Source organism: Vulpes lagopus, chromosome 8 (assembly GCF_018345385.1).
Source record: "Vulpes lagopus strain Blue_001 chromosome 8, ASM1834538v1, whole genome shotgun sequence".
Taxonomy (NCBI): domain Eukaryota; kingdom Metazoa; phylum Chordata; class Mammalia; order Carnivora; family Canidae; genus Vulpes; species Vulpes lagopus.
The window spans coordinates 6,478,635-6,495,951 of NC_054831.1; the positions used below are offsets into that span (position 1 = coordinate 6,478,635).

Consider the following 17,317-nt stretch of genomic DNA (forward strand, 5'->3'; position numbering starts at 1 on the left):
GCGTGATCCTGGAGACCTGGGATCGAATCCCACATCGGGCTCCCGGTGCATGGAGCCTGCTTCTCCCTCTGCCTGTGTCTCTGCTTCTCTCTCTCTCACTGTGTGCCTATCATAAATAAATAAAAAATTAAAAAAAAAAAAATTTAAAAGAAAAGTCTCAAACCAAAAAAAAAAGGGGGGGGGGATTTAGTTTATACATTCACCAAAAATCAACGTAAGTGGACATTCACCAACCACCTACCACTTAGACATGGTAATGAGCCATAGGAAAATTTTAAAAAGGAAAGAAAACACAGTTGCTATCACACTCCAAAGAGTTCACGAATTGAGGTCCAGCACCTGAACAGTTTAAGGAAAAGTGGTCCAAGTTACTCTAAATATAATGTTAGCATTTCAAATGTATCATACATAATGTCCTTGTACAAAAATCTCATACCGTGGGACAAGAGAAAAACCACCAGCTACTACACTCAAGGGCCTGAACAACTTAACTGGAAATGAGGTCAGGAACCTGGTAATAATCAACAAATGAAAATTGTATCAACTACATATAACTAGTTTTTACAAATCAATAGAAAAAATCTTCCTTACAAAAAAAAAGGCTATGAACTTGCATTTCAGAGAAGAAATACAGAAGGGCTAATAAACAAAAAGATAGTTAACTGCTCTAGGCATCAGGAAACACAAATGAAAACAGCCAACTATTTTTCACCTATCAGACTGGCAAAGTTTTGAAAGATGGTAATCCAGTGTTGGCAGAAGTATGGGAGAAAAGAGTCCTCCTCCAGCGCTAACAAGAGCTAAGTAGGGTATAAACTTTTTAGTGAAAAATTTGACATTATCTACCAAAATTGCGAAAGTCCTAATATTTTATGTACTTTTGTTTTATAATGATGTAAAATATCTACATGGTTCCAGAATCAAATCTACAAAATAGGTACAGTCAGAAGTCCAGCTTTTACTCATGTCCCCTCCACCCGGCTTCCCTCCTTTCCCCATAGGCAGCTTTAAAAAAAAAAAGAAAGAAGAAGAAGAAAAAATAAGAGTATGGTTTTTAAAAGACAGACACAAACACATATATATATATATATATATTCCTGGGATCCCTGGGTGGCGCAGCGGTTTGGCGCCTGCCTTTGACCCAGTGCGCGATCCTGGAGACCCGGGATCGAATCCCACGTCAGGCTCCCGGTGCATGGAGCCTGCTTCTCCCTCTGCCTGTGTCTCTGCCTCTCTCTCTCTCTGTGACTATCATAAATAAATAAAAAAAAATAAAAATATATATATATATATATATTCCTATTCTCCCTTTTTAAAACAGTAGTATATCACACATATGTATCTCCACGTTTGCTTTCTCATTTAATTCCCTATTCTGCGTACCTCTCCTTAGCAACACGGAGCATTTCCTTGCTGTTTCTTATAGCTGCAACAGAGCTCCCTGGACAGAAGCACCAAAATCTATTCAACCAGGTCCCTATTAATAGAAATTTACGTTGTTGAAAATCCTTTTCTATCTCCAACAGTGCCGCAACGAGCAGCCTTTTCACTGGCCTCACATGCTTCCCAGTGTATCTGGGGGAGAAGTTACTAGAAGCAGAACCGCCCTGACAAAGAGTAAGCTCGTGTCATTTTGCTGCCAAACTCCCTCCCCAGGGCTTGTGCATTGCAACCAGCGGTGTCAGGAAAATACCTGCTTCCCAAGGATTCACCTATAAAACATGTTACTTAACTTTTGGATTTCTGCCCATCTTATAGCTTTAATTTAAAATTAGCAACACCCAATTTAAATTATTAGATGATCGTGTTTCTGGTTCAGAAATATTAGAAATGGTGTTTTATAAACTATCTCTAGTGATTTCTATGACCACCTATAAAGCTTAATCACAGAAGGGGATAATTAGAACTGGGTCACAAATGCATAGTTCATTTTCTCATGTCACTAGGATAACCACACATAGGGGCCAGATTGGGGAAGGAGGGGGGCGGGAGGAGGCTGGAGGACAGATGACAGAGGATGGGAGAAGTTCAATGACCTCCTGAGGGTGGGGGTACAGGGGGCAGCCACTCTCCTTTATACATGGAGAGTACCAAGAATAGCCCATATCCCAGCATCTGCCCAGCAAGCCCATGCTGAGTGTCTGCTCTAGACCTAAGATTCCAAGACTATGACAGGCAAGGTTCCTACTCACATACAACTTACAGTGGGGAGAGACAGAAAAACAAGAAAACAATTAAAGACACTGACAAGGCCCTGAAAACAAAGCGGGCACGTGAATGGGGCTGGTGGGTGCTTTGTACAGTCAGGGAAGCCCATGGGAGAGCTGGCCACTGCCAATGGCCTGGGGTCTGTACTTTAAGAAATTTTCATCTGTGACTGTCTATAAAATCTCAGCAAACATTTCTTTATTTTTCATCCTGGGGTGAGTTTTAATATTAAATAAAACTTTAAAAATTCAAATTTTTATCAGTGTAATAAATACAGTTCAAGAACTCAGGGTTCTGAGTTAAGAGTTATGCAATATGATAGTTAACAGAAGAGAACAATGACATTTTTTATGTCCATTCTATTTTAGGTCTTGTTTCTGCTGCTCCTGTGACAACCGTTACAAGATGAAGTGCCCACGTTATTCCAGAACTCAACTATGTTGTCTGAGAAGATGGATCTTTGGGCCCATCATCTTCTACATGCCAAAGGAGAGGGGTTTCATGGAATAGCTTCGTGAGTACTGGGCACCACAGGGCGGCAAGTTATACACAAAACTGTTGTGTTTAAAGGGAGCTAATATGAAACAAATGATAGATGACCTCACTTCCTCAATCTGCGTGATTGTTTACAGGGAGGAAACATGGACAGATAAATGTCCAAGAACCTGATTTAAGTCGTTTTAAAAAAATTCTTACTTGTGTAGCAGGTTTGAAGAAGCCTCAGACAGACTCAGAGCTGAACCCTACCCCACCACCGAGTGGCCAGGATACGTGGGCAGACTGTCCGTGTTTCCATTCTGGAAATCGAGGATGACAGGAGTTCACCACCTGAGTTGTCAGGAGACTGAAAGGGACCAGTGTGCACAGGACTTGCACAGCCAGACACATGGCTTCTAGGATACTCCTCCAGGTCTGAAGCCCTGACGGGCTGTGTAACTGGGAGCAGCTACATCCCCTCCCTGTGCCTCCACGTGCCCCTCTGGGGCACACCCCAGCGTCACACTAGCATGGAAGCATGCTCTCACACACAGCAGCCACCCTGATTCTCCGGGCTACTTCAGTCTCTAGCGCCTGATCTTAGGGCATTATCTCTTTGATAGGGCCATGTGACACCTCCCCACCCCTCCAGACTATCCTAGTACCAACAGTCCATGTCCCAGATCATGAGAATTGTCACAGAAGACTCCCACAGAGGACTCCCACCATGTTCTGTCATCTTTGAGACAGAATCCATATTTCTTAGCAGTCCACAAGACTGGTCATGACTCCCAACTCCTTGAAAGGCTCCTCTTCACCCTGGTCTCCCCGGCAAGGTCCTCAATAGCCTCTGGCCCTGAGGAAGCTTCCAAACACCAACCAGCAGTATCTCACACCCCAACAAAGGCTTCTTTGTTTCCTTAACACCAGCCTGGGGCCAACGGATGAGAGACGTGAGGACAAAAGGGCCTCCTCAGAAGAAAAGGAAAACGAGTGGGTGCTAATGAAAGAGCAGTCTTGGATAGGGCTTCTTATTATTCAATTCCTTGATTTTGGAGACAGAGTGGGCAAGACAGGCCCCAGGACAGAAGCAGGTACTGGATGAGACCGCTCTTGGCTGCTCATGCAGCTCACCAGGACAGGAAGAAGGCAGGAAGAGATATTCCTAGAAATAATAAAACTGTCCCTCTGGACTGCAGCCAAGACCATAACTCTTAGACACCAAGGAATGATGCAAAAAAGGTGAAACTGGTCCCAAAATCCAGCCTTCATACCGGAAAGACTTTAGAGACCAAAATGCTCTGTATTTTTCAAGCAAAGAAATGACTCACATAACTAAATCAACGAAATGGTAAATGCAAATTAAAAGTAAGGTCATACATGAATCAGTGACATCACAGAGATTCAGTGGGCCGGGATCCATGACTGGAATAAGCAGACTTGGTACCAAGGGATATGAATACTACAGAGCAAGATGACAGACCACGACACAGAAACCCACTAACTGGAAAGTGAGAGCACGCTACAGACCTTGGAGCCGGCAAGACAAGAGAGACTAAAAGATAAAGGGTATCAGAGAGAACATGGCAGAAGCAGTTCTCTCCTAATCTGCAGAGGCCATGAAAGCAATAAACAGAGGTGAATGAATCTTCAGACACTTACTGAAATTCTCCTGAGGGTAAGAGAGCTTAAAAACCACCAAGAAAAGGGGTACCTGGGTGGCTCAGTAAGTTACCAAGGGGTGCTTGGTTTTGGCTCAGGTCATGATCTTCAGGGTCATGGGATCAGGCCTCGCATCAGGCTGCCGGCTCAGCATGGAGTTTGCTTGAGATCTGGTTGCTTTCTCTCTCTCTCTCTCTCTCTCTCTCTTTCTCCTGCCACTACCCCCACGTTCTCTAATAACTAAAATCTTTTTTAAAAACTAATTAAAAAATAAAAACAATCAGTAAAATAGACCAACTAATAAAAAAAAATGGACAAAAGACTCAAACACCTATTACACAAATGATCAATAAGGCACATGAAAATGGACCCAATCTTGTTAGTGATCTGGGAAGTGGGCATTAAAATCCCAGCATGGGGATCCCTGGGTGGCTCAGCAGTTAAGCGTCTGCTTTTGGCCCAGGCCGTGATCCTGGAGACCCAGGATCGAGTCCCACGTTGGGCTCCCTGCATGGAGCCTGCTTCTCCCTCTGCCTGTGTCTCCACCTCTATCTCTGTCTCTCATGAATAAATAAATAAAATATTTAATTAATTAATTAATTAATTAATATAAAATCCCAGCATGAAGTAGCTTTCATGGTGGCTGAACTGAGAAGGATAGCCAATACCAAGTATCGGTGAGGATGTGGATTGACTAGAATACCCATACAGTGCTGGTAGGAAGACAATTTGGTGCAACTACTTTGGAAAACAGTAAACTGTTTGAACTCATGTATACCCTATACCTCAGCAATTCCACCCAAACACTTCCCATCAAGACACAGACAAATGTTTATGGCATCACTACTGTTAACTGGCATACAGTGAATACAACTCAAACAATCAGCATTGGTAGAGTGGATACATACACTGTAACATATCAGTATAATGGAAAACCACAGAACAATGAGAACAAACCATCTATTGCTAATAACAATGTATTTTACAATACTGAAATAAAGAAGCCAGACACAAAAGAACACTTATTGTTCATATAATTTTATTGACATATATAAAGTTAAGATACACCAAGCAAAGTTAATTGGTGGTGCTGGAAGCTAGCTGCTTCCTGTAGTTGTCCTGTAGTTGTTCTTGGGAACAAGGGTCCACAGGAGAGCTACTAGAGCCTGCTGATGTTCTATTCCTTAATCGGGAACATCTTAATATATGTGCACTTGTAGTAAGTGTACTTTTCCGTATATATGCTATATTTGAGTAAAAAGGATACAGAACTTGGAATAAAACCAACCACATAACTGAGTCAAAAGAAAAATGGCAGGGATCCCTGGGTGGCGCAGCGGTTTGGCGCCTGCCTTTGACCCAGGGCACGATCCTGGAGAACCGGGATCGAATCCCACATGGGGCTCTCGGTGCATGGAGCCTGCTTCTCCCTCTGCCTGTGTCTCTGCCTCTCTCTCTCTCTCTCTCTCTCTCTCTCTCTCTCTCTCTGTGACTACCATAAATAAAATAAAATAAAATAATTAAAAAAAAAAAAAAGAAAGAAAAATGACATAGCTGCCCAGACTCTTGAACAAAGTCTGGCTAGAAACCCAAATGTACAAGAAATAAGCAAAAGAAGATGGAACTGTGTGAATGAACATGAGAGACTGACAGAGCTATACTAAAATAGTGTTAGAAATGGATCCAAAGGCATCTGAGTGGCTCAGCTGGTTAAGGATCCAACTCTTGATTTTGGCTCAGGTCATGATCTTAGGGTCATGAGATCGAGCCTTGCCACTGGCTCCACACTCAGCACTGAATCTGCTTGTCCCTCTCCCCATCACTCTGCCCCTGCCCACACACATGCTCTCTCTCAAATAAATAAATCGGAAGGAAGGAAGGAAGGAAGGGAAGGAAGGAAGGAAGGAAGGAACGAACGGAGGGAGGGAGGGAGGGAGGAAGATAGATGGATCCAACACGGGAAAATGTTTAGTCTTATTCATTAGATAAATGCAAATTAAAATTACAAGAAATACTTAACCTACTGTATTCATAGAGATCAAAAGTTTGATACTATGCCGTCAACTCCCATATGTTACGGTATAAATTAGTACAGCTCCTATGGGGAACATTGGTGAAATCTAGCAATTTTTTTTTAAAGATTTATCTATTTATTTGAGAGAAAAGGAAAGAGAGAAAGCACATGAGCAAGCATGAGTGGGAGGCAGGGGGCAGAGGGAGAGAATCTTCAAGCAGACTCCCAGCTGAGTGCAGAGCTTGACACTGGGCTCTATTCTCCTGACCCATGAGAGCCTGACCTGAGCCGAAACAGAGTCTGATGTTTAGCCAACTGAGCCACCCACGCGCCCCAATCTAGCAAACTTTAAAATACACATCTTTTGTCTTAGCAATAGTGCTTCTATAAATTTAACCAACAAATATATCTTCATGAGAACTGCCATTCACAGTATATACAGGGTTATTCAGGGCAGCACTCATTATAAGGACAGTAAGAGTGTAAATAATTCAAATACTGATCGAGGTAAGCCTGACAGAGACTAGCTCCATAAATTGTGGTGCATTCACACAAAGGAGTACTACACAGTCACTGAAGAGACTGAAGCTACTTCTTAATGCACTTTCAGGGAACAAGTGCTCAAGTAACAATGTGAGTATAAAAGGAAAAAAGACTAGTGGCCTCTAATAAGGGAACCTCTGAGAACCTGGAAATTTCCTGCATAAACCTTTTTTCCTTTCAATTTCTGTACCATGTACAGGCAGGAATTCTTATTTAAAAAAATAATTATTAAAACAAACAAAGCCTCATGACTGATCTCCAGTTTCACAGCACTGTGGTCAGAAGAGATGCACAGAATGACTTCAATTTTTCTTTGCATTTGTCGAGATTTGTTTTGTGGCCCAGTATCTCATCTATTCTGGACAATATCCCATGTGCACTTGAAAAGAATGTGTATTCTGCTCTTTTAGGATGAAAGGTTATGAATATGTCTATTAAATCCATTGGGTCCAGTGTGGAAAGTTGGCAAGACCATAAATACATGGAGGTTAAACAACATGCTACTCAACAATGAATGGGTCAACCAAGAAATCAAAAAGTACACGGAAACAGATTAAAATGAAAACACAATAGTCCAAAATCTTTGGGAGACAGCAAAAGTGGGTTCTAAGAGGGCAGTCTATAGCAATACAAGCCTATCTCAAAAAAACAAGAAAAATCTCAAACAAACAGCCCAACCTCACACCTAAAGGAGACAGAAAAAGAACAATCAGAACCCAAACCCTGCAAAAGGAAGGAAATCATAAAGATTAGAGCAGAAATAAATGATAAACAAACAAACAAACAAAAAAAAAACAGATCAATGAAACCAGGAGATGATTCTTTGAAAAGATCAGCAAAATTGATAAACCTCTCGCCAGATTTATCAAGAGAGGGGGCAAAGAGAGGCCTCAAACAAAATCACTAATGAAAGGAAAAATAACAGCCAACACCACAGAAATACAAACAATTATAACAGAATATTATGAAAACCTATATGCCAACAAATTTGGACAACTTAGAAGAAAAGCATAAATTCCTAGAAACATAACTACTAAAACTAAAGCAGGAAGAAAAGAAAACTTGAACAGACCAGTAACCAGCAATGAAATTGAATCAGTAATCAAAAAACTCCCAAAAACACAAAAGCCCAGGACCAGAAGGCTTCACAGGCAAATTCTACTAAACATTTAAAGAAGAATTAATATCTATTCTTCTCAAACTATTACAAAAAATAGAAGAGGAAGGGAAGCTTCCAAATTTATTCTATCAGGCCAGTATCAACCCCGATAACCAAAACCAGATAAAAACACAAAAAAAGAGAACTACAGTCTAATCTCTCATGAATAAAGATACAAAAATCCTCAACAAAATACTAGCAAACCTAATCTGAAAGTATGTTTAAAAAAATAATACAATCAAGTGGGATTTATTCCCAGGATGCAAGGGTAATTAAATATTTGCAAAACAATCAATGTGGTATGTCACATCAATAAGAGAAAGGATAAAAACCATATGATCAATTCGACAGAAAAATGCAGAAAAAGCATTTGACAAAGCACAACATCCATTCATGATTTAAAAAACCCTCTGCAAAGTAGGTCTTGAGGGACCTATTCAACATATCTCAACATAATAAAGTCCATACATGAAAAACTCACAGCCAACATCATCCTACTCTCAAAAACACAAGAGCTTTCCACCTGGGGTCAGGAAGACGACAAGGATGTCTACTCTTAACATTTTTATTCAACATAGTATTGGAAGTCCTAGCCACAGCAATCAGACAACATAAAGAAATAAAAGGCATCCAAACTGGCAAAGAAAAAGTAAAGCTCTCGGTATTTGCAGATGACATGATACTATACATAGAAAACCCTAAAGGCTCCACCAAAAAACTACAACTGATAAATGAATTCAATAAAGTCGAAGAATACAAAATCAATGTACAGAAAACCGTTGCATTCCTATACACTAAGAATGAAGCAGCAGAAACAAATTAAGAAAACAGTCCCAGGGACACCTGGGTGGCTCAGCAGCTGAGCGACTGCCTTTGGATCAGGGAGTGATCCTGAAGTTCCGGGATCAAGTCCTGCATCGGGCTCTTTACAGGGAGCCTGCTTCTTCCTCTGCCTGTGTCTCTGACTCTCTCTCTCTCTCTCTCTCTCTGTCTCCCATGAATAAATAAAATCTTAAAAAAAAAAAGTCCCATTTACAATTACATCAAAAACAATAAAATATCTGGGAATAAGCTTAACCACAGAGGTGAAAGAGCTGTACTCTGAAATCTATAAAACAGTAATGAAGGAAATTTAAGACAATGCAAAGAAATGGAAAGACACTGCATGCTCTCACGTTGGAAGAACAAATATCGTTAAAATGTCTATACTACCCGAAGCAATCTACAGATTGAATGCAATCCCCATCAAAATCCCAATGGCATTTTTAATAGGAATAGTATAAACCAATGCTAAAATTTGTATGGAACCACACAATACCTCAAATAGCCAAAGCAATCTTTAGAAACAAAACTGGAGGTATCACAACTCCAGGCTTCAATTTATACTACAAAGCCATAGTGATCAAAACAGTATGTACTAGCCTAAAACAGACACAAAGATCAGTAAAACAAAATAGAAAACCCAGAAATAAACCCACAATTATATAGTCAATTAGTCTTCAACAAAGGAGGCAATATGCAATGGGAAAAAGACAGTCTCTTCAACAAATGATACTGGGAAAACTGGCCAGCTACATGCAAAAGAATGAAACTGGACCACTTCTTTTCACCATATACAAAAAAAAACTCAAAATGAATTATATCTAAATGTAAGATCTGAAACCATAAAAATCTTTGAAGAGAGCACAGGTAGTAATTTCCCTTGACTTTGGCTGTGGCAACATTTTTCTAGATTTGTGTCCTGAGGCAAGGGAAATAAAAGCAAAAATAAACTATGAAGACATCAAAATAAAAAGCTCCTGCACAGTGAAGGAAACAATCAACAAAACTAAAGGGCAGCCTACTGAATAGAAGATATTTGCAAATGACATATTTGATAAGGGTTAGTATCCAAAATATACAAGGAACTGATACAACTTATAAAAAAAAAAAACTCCAAATAATCCAATTTAAAAATGGGCAGAGGAGATCCCTGGGTGGCGCAGCGGTTTGGTGCCTGCCTTTGGCCCAGGGCGCGATCCTGGAGACCCGGGATCGAGTCCCACGTCGGGCTCCCGGTGCATGGAGCCTGCTTCTCCCCCTGCCTGTGTCTCTGCCTCTTTCTCTCTCTGTGACTATCATAAATAAATAAATAAATTTAAATAAAAATAAAAAATAAAAAAATAAAAAATAAAAATGGGCAGAATAGACATTTTTCCACTGAAGACCTACAGATGGCTAACAGACACACGAAAAGATGCTTGACATCACTCATCATCAGGGAAATACATGTTAAAACTACAGTGAGGTATCACCTCACACCTGTCAGAAGAGCTAAAATCAACAACATAAGAAACAACAGGTGTTGGCAAGGATGAGGAGAAAGGGGAACCCTTCCTGCACTGTTGGTGAGAATGCAAACTGTGGAAAACAATATGGAGGTTCCTCAAAAAATTAAAAACAGAACTAGCCCAAGATCCAGTAATCACACTACTAGGTATTTACCCAAAGAATACAAAAATATTCATTCAGAGGGATCCATGCACCCCTGTGTTTACTGCAGTATTATTTACAACAGCCAAACTATAGAAGCAGCCCATGTCCACTGATAGATGAATGAATAAAGAAGATGTAGTGTGTGTGTAAAAATACATATATGATAGAGTATTACTCAGCCATAGAAAAGAATGAAATCTTGCCATTTGCAACAACACGGATGGAGCTAGAGTATAATGCTAAGCGAAATAAATCAGAGAAAGACACATACCATTATGATTTCACTCATGTGGAATTTAAGAAAACATGAACAAAGGAAAAAGAGAGAGAGGCAAACTAAGAAACAGGCTCTATAGAGAATCAGAGGGGAGGTGGGTGGGGGAAAGGTGGAAAGAGGTGATGGGGATTAAAGAGTACACTTATCATGATGAAAAATAAAACAAAATAAAACCTTAAGTTTATAATATATGCTAAAGGCTCCAAAAAAGAGCTTTAGAAGTTTTATTTGAAATGAGAACTTTTGCTTCCATCCTTTCATACAAATGATCTTACAGGAGGTATGAGGAACACCCAGCTCCTCCAAACAAGTCTAAGACACCCCAGCCAGACAAATATCGTCCAGTGTCCTGGGAAGAATTAGCCAAGGAGGTTATTAAAGTACAGGCAATGATCTCTGGGAGACCAAGGGGAACAGGGCGCCAGGCCAGAGACCTGCAGAAGTGGTGTTTAAATGAAGAACATGCACTTGATGCTCACACACACTAGCTCCTATGACAGGGACAGAAACAGAGTGTCAGACGACAGTGGCAGCACCACAGTCAGGCACGGAGTAGTCTCGGGAAATCTGCTGCGTGTTTACGGATATCTGCACACTACATCTTCTCCACAACCTAATAAAGTAGATGTTGGGAGAGGAAACTGAGGCCCTACATCCCTGGGCTGAGGAAGCAGGGGCCAGGACACCAGGCAGGCTGGCTCCTGACCTCTCCCCAAGAGCGGCGTCCCACCTGGATTCCCGGCAGGACTGCACCAGGAATATGTCCAGGCACGGAGGGCCTGAGGTAGGGGAGGAACCAGCACTCGCCAAGAGTCCTCCTGCACTCTCAGACTCGCAGTGTCTGGCACGGAGCATTTCCTTTTTGGCAGGGGCACTGGGCTGGAGCATCGGGGCAAGGACAACAGGGACATCTCACTGAGTCATCTGCCCACTGCCCCGCCCACTCTGACCAGGTTCCCCAGGAGTGTTCAATGAGAACAGAAAGAAAGAAGGTCTGGAGGAGGATGACGAGGGCAGTCCCTGACTCACTAGCCACATCCTGTCCAGCAATTTCTAATCACAGATTTATCTGGATGTGCCTCTCCTTCGTAAATGTGACCTTATATGACAAAAAGATCAAGATCCCGCAAATTGTCATGCTGGAACCACAGGCCAAACCAAACAAGCTGAACAGCAATAAACATGAGGCTCTGGGCCTGAGATGGGCCCAAAGCCACGACGAGCAGCGGGGACAGACATGCAGCCGGGACTGAGGGCCGCTCACACTCCTCAGATCTGCAGGTCCAGAAAACAGATACAAGTAACAAGCAGACTTCTGCTTCCAGGAAGAAGCTGAGAGGTACTTTTTCCTATTCTTCTGGTTAAGTGCAACTAAAACCCTGGACGTGAGACATTTTTTAAATGTGAGAAGACTGTGAAAGGTGGAGAGAGGAAGGCCCCAACAGACTAGGGGCCCTCGGGGCCTCAGAAGGACTTGCAGCAGATCTCTGTTGGCCTCATGCATGCAAGGGCGGAGCTGAGGAAGCCAGCACCCAGAAAGAGTTAAAAAGCCTGCTCTCTAGCCATGGGACCAAGAAAGGAACAGCCTAACAAGATAGAAATCAATAGCAGTGTTGCCAATAACCACTCTACTCCAACCAAACACCACAGAAAACACAGTGGCCCTCATCTCCAACAGCACCAGGCAGAAACGAGGTGCTCCGGCACCCCAAGAAGGCTAAGTAGAAACATCCATCCCTGCAGGCCACACCCTGATGGTGTTAGGGGATGAACGGAGGCAAATAAGCATAACAACAAGTATTCCACCCCATTAGCCAGTAAGGAAATGCTGATTAAAATCACAATGCACTATTACTATACCCCTGCTAAATGGCTAAATAAGAAACAGTAACACCACCAAATGCTGGAGAGGATGTGGAGAAACTAGCTCATATTGTTGGTGAGCAAGTAAAATCACACAGCCACTCAGCCGAACAGTTTGGCAATTTCTTAAAGAACCAAACATGCAGTTACCACATGACCCAGCAATTCTATTCCTGGGAATTTATCCCAAAGAAATGAAGACTTGTGTTCACACAAAAACCTGTCCATGAATGTTCATAGCAGCTTTATCTGCAATCACCAAAAACTGGAAACAAGCCAGGTGTCCTTGAGTGGTAAATGATTAAACACACTGTGGCACACCCCTTCCATGGAATACTACTCAGTAATAAAAAGCAACAACTATCATAGGACAACAACCCGGGTGGAGCTCCAGAGAGTTATGCTAAGTGAAAAAAGCCCATCCCTAAAGGGTACATACTATATGTTCCCATTTTTGCAGCATTCTTGAGATGACAAAATTACAGAAATGAAGAACAGATTGGTAGTGGCAGAGGTTAAAGGGAGTGGGTGTCTTTCAACCACTTTCAAAGGCAACCCAGAGATCCTGGTAGAGATGGAAACATTCTGGTGCTTGACTGTATCATTGTCAACATCCTTGTTGTGATGCTGGTTGTGATGTTGTACTACAGTTTCCCAAGACATTACCACTGAGGGAGACTAGAGAGAGAACACAAAGGATCTTTGTATTATTTCAATTCCATGTCAATCTACAAATGATCTCCAAAGGCTTAATTAAAAATAAGTAACCGGGGATCCCTGGGTGGCTCAGCGGTTTAGCGCCTGCCTTTGACCCAGGGCGTGATCCTGGAGTCTGGGGATCGAGTCCCGGGTCGGGCTCCTGGCATGGAGCCTGCTTCTCCCTCTGCCTATGTCTCTGCCTCTCTCTCTCTCTCTCTCTCTCATGAATAAATAAATCTTTTAAAAATAAATAAATAAAAATAAGTAACCGAAATCAACTTTCTAATATCTAATATGTTTAAATTGGGAAAATAGGGAGTAACTCCAGAACAATGCTGTATTTCTTAAGGACAAGGGCATCTATGGTCTCCCTTGGCACAAATTAGAAGTGTAATCTTATCTTGTTAAAGTCATTTGTAGGTAGTGCAAACTCATGAAATGTCGGACCCGCCAAGGAAATATGGGGACACACCTTTGGTGCACACTCTCTAAGAAATCCAAATCTGGTCCTCTGCATATGCTGAGTCCAAGTAAGCACACGTGAGGGTCACAGAGCTCTGTTATCCAGCTGTGACATGTGGCTTGGTCCTTGAGGCTGCACAAGAGAGTGCACCGGAAACAGCAGGACTCATTTCTACACACAACAGTGCTTCAAAAGTCAATGAAGCTATGTCTCGTGTTAGCCTACAAGGGAGGATGTCAGAACCACAGGTCCTGCCCTCACACGGCACTGCACTTCCTGGATGGGCCAAGCCCAGCAGCCCCACCTCTACTGCAGGTGCACTCAGGAGTGACCCAAAACACATGTGTGACAAGCTGCCCCCCAGCTCCAGACCCACAGATCCCACTGCCAACCAGGCAGGCCTCTTAGGGTTCCTGCTCCCACATTTAGACATGTCCTTCTGCCAACACTTCCCCCACAGGCCAGCTTCACCACCTCTCCCACACTCAATCCTCATGTTTGGGCTCCAAATTCTTCCTTTCTTCTCAGAAATAAATTCAAGCAGCTTTCACTTGGACAAACAGACAAGACCCCTGCTCCCATGGAGCTTTCATTCAAACATAGACAGGAAATAAATACTACATACTACCATAAAGTAAACTACATATTATGGAGAGTAGTGACTGGTGACAAGTCTATGGAAAAAAGAGAGATCAGAGAAAGGTCAGGGTCAACAGAGGTCTCACTGGAAAAGACTAGAAGGGCAAGGAATGGGCCACAGCCTGAAGCAGGAGGACCACAGCTAGTGGCTAGAGCCAAGTGAACCAGGGGAGAGGAGCTGGGGATGAACAGGACGCAGAGCATCACACAGGCACCTCTAAGGCCTTTACACCAAGCACTGTGGCACTTTTTGAGCAGAAGGCCAACATTTGACTTAAGTTTAAAAAGCAACATTCTGGTTGCTTTACTAAAAACAGAACATAAGGGGCAGGGCAGAAGTCAGGACCCTTTGGGGAGGGTGCTCAGCAATCCTATTGAGAGAGAAGGGAAGGGGAGCGGCCGTGCCCTCGGGTGTCCTGAAGGTAACAGGGTTTCTGGACAGACCTGATGGGGTATGGAACAAAGAGGAGCCAACAACTACCCCCTTGAACAGCTGGAGATGGAGCTGCCATTCTGAGATGAAGAAGGCTGTGACCAGGCCTTGCAGTTTTAGAGAGCAATGAAACAATATTTCATCACGCTGAAAATGTTCATACCTGACAATTCTACCCTTAGAAACACAGTCCAGAGAAACTCATGCCCCTGTGCCCAGGAAGGCGAGTCTAAGAATGGTAATGCTGTTTATAATGGCCAAAGCTGGGAAATCCAAGCCAAGAGTGGGACACTCTGGACACTGGACCACTATGTAAGCCACCAACTAACAACTAAGCACTGTGATCCTTTGACAAGGGCAGTATTTGTAAAAAGTTCTCAGGCTCGTGGGATGCCTGGGTGGCTCAGTGGTTGAACATCTGCCTTCATCTCAGGTCGTGATCTCTGGGTCCTGGGATCGAATCCTGCATCAGGCTTCCTCCGGGAGCCAGCTTCTCCCTCTACCTGTGTCTCTGCCTCTCTCTGGGTGTCTCTAATGAATACATAAATAAAAATTTTTTTAAAAAAAAGTTCTGAGGTTCATGCCCCACTTCCCAGAAACCCTGACTTAATTCCAGGAATCAGGAATCCGTCATGTTAAACCTTGAATCATTTAACTGAAGGCAGACGTATCCACACAGATCGACCTTGAAAACACAACCCTGGGTGAAAAGAGCAAGTTGTGGGAGCTGATAGTATGACACCATTTACTTACAACTGTAAGCCTGGCCAAATACTATATGCTACTTATACCTACATATGGGAGAAGAGAAAGGATTAAAGTGTGCATGCGCACGCGCACACACACACACACACACACACAAATGATAAATAACAAACTCAGAACTGGGATGACTCTGGGGAGAGGGCAAGAGGGGTAGGTAGGATCCAGAATACAAATGACTTCAAGTATATCCACACTGTTTCGTTCTCAGGCTGGGAAGGATTCATAGTTGTCCATTGTGTTACTTTTTGAATGCCTGAAATATTTAATAATTTTTTAAATGTTAAACATTTTGGCACAAAAATATGCTAACATACCCAAGTCAGAGCTTGAGACACACACAGTATGTCCTATATTTATAGTTAATAGTTTACTGTATGTATACAGATGAAAATACACAGTAGGTACAGTTTACAGTACTTATAGTTTATAGTCTAGCCTTAGAGAAGGGAGTGGGTCAGCCCGAAACCATGTCTGCAAATGGATTCTGCTGGTAAAATGGGGGGACCGCCAGGGAGCCTGAACGTGGTGTGGTGTTCACGCATGCGTTCACTCAGCCACAGAATGCCCTCCTCCAGGGGCTCTTGTGGCTGCTGCACGCCCAGCCGCCTCCACAGGCTACTGGGCATTTCATGGCAGTCACACGCTATTCCTAATTGGCCTCTCCAATTTCTCATCCTGTAGTAGGCTCCTGCTAAAGAACTGGCTGAGTGTGTGAAAATAAGGCTGATGGCTTCTGAAGGGAGGAAGGGCAAGGTACTGACCGGACTGCTCAAAGGGAAGCTACTAGAGATCAACAAAGAAACCTTTCCAATACACCCCTTTCCGTGAACATTAGGGTGGCAGCCACCGGAAGCTAATATCAAACCACAGAAACTTCCTTTCTGAGGATTATCAAAAGCACACAGAGATACATGTCCCACTGCTCAAGAGCAAGCCAGCTCCCTAAGCCTCAGTGAGGGTAAAGCGCATGGCAGAGACAGCACAGCAGTTACGACAGAGAGAGAGAGACACTGGTGCAAATGACTTGTCTCTAGGCCTCAGCTTCTTAATCTCCAAAATAGGTACCAGCGCCTGTCCCTCGGGGTCATTCTGAAGGTGCACAAGGAAGGCCAATATTGCTGCCGGCGGCAGGAAGGTGCTGGCTGGTCCACAGACCAGCACAGATCAGAGCACACAAGGCGATGCCGGACATGAGAGCCAAGGGTTGGCTCCCCACCTGCTCCTACAGCGAGCTGGCACAGTCACAGCGGACAGCGGGGAGCAGGGGACACCGAGCAGCCCATGTGGGCATCTGGTCAGCAGCTGCCTGAAGTACTATCCAACACCACTGGGAAAAAAAAATCACTTGTCTACAACACTTCAAATAAGGAGTGAGACTATCTCCAGGCTTCCACAGTGCCTGTCTTGGGGATGCTGGGCTGAAACTTCTCCTGTGACAAAGTTCAGACAATGAAAATTCATCACAGAGAAGTTTAGCTGACCTGCAGGCTTTCTGTTTGACCAGGTGGGAACCAAAGATGTTTCTAGCATGCGGGTGAAGTCACAACACCAAGTCTGTGGCTTTAAAAATCCCAGCCTGGGGATCCCTGGGTGGCGCAGCGGTTTGGCGCGGGCCTTTGGCCCAGGGCGCGATCCTGGAG

The 17,317-nt window shown here is 43.2% G+C and overlaps 1 protein-coding gene across 7 annotated transcripts in view; it reads right to left on the reverse strand.

Moving 5' to 3' along the window:
- DGKD (diacylglycerol kinase delta) overlaps positions 1 to 17,317 on the reverse strand; it is a 111,025-nt gene that overhangs the window by 39,325 nt on the left and 54,383 nt on the right. The gene's annotated exons all lie outside the window — the stretch shown is intronic.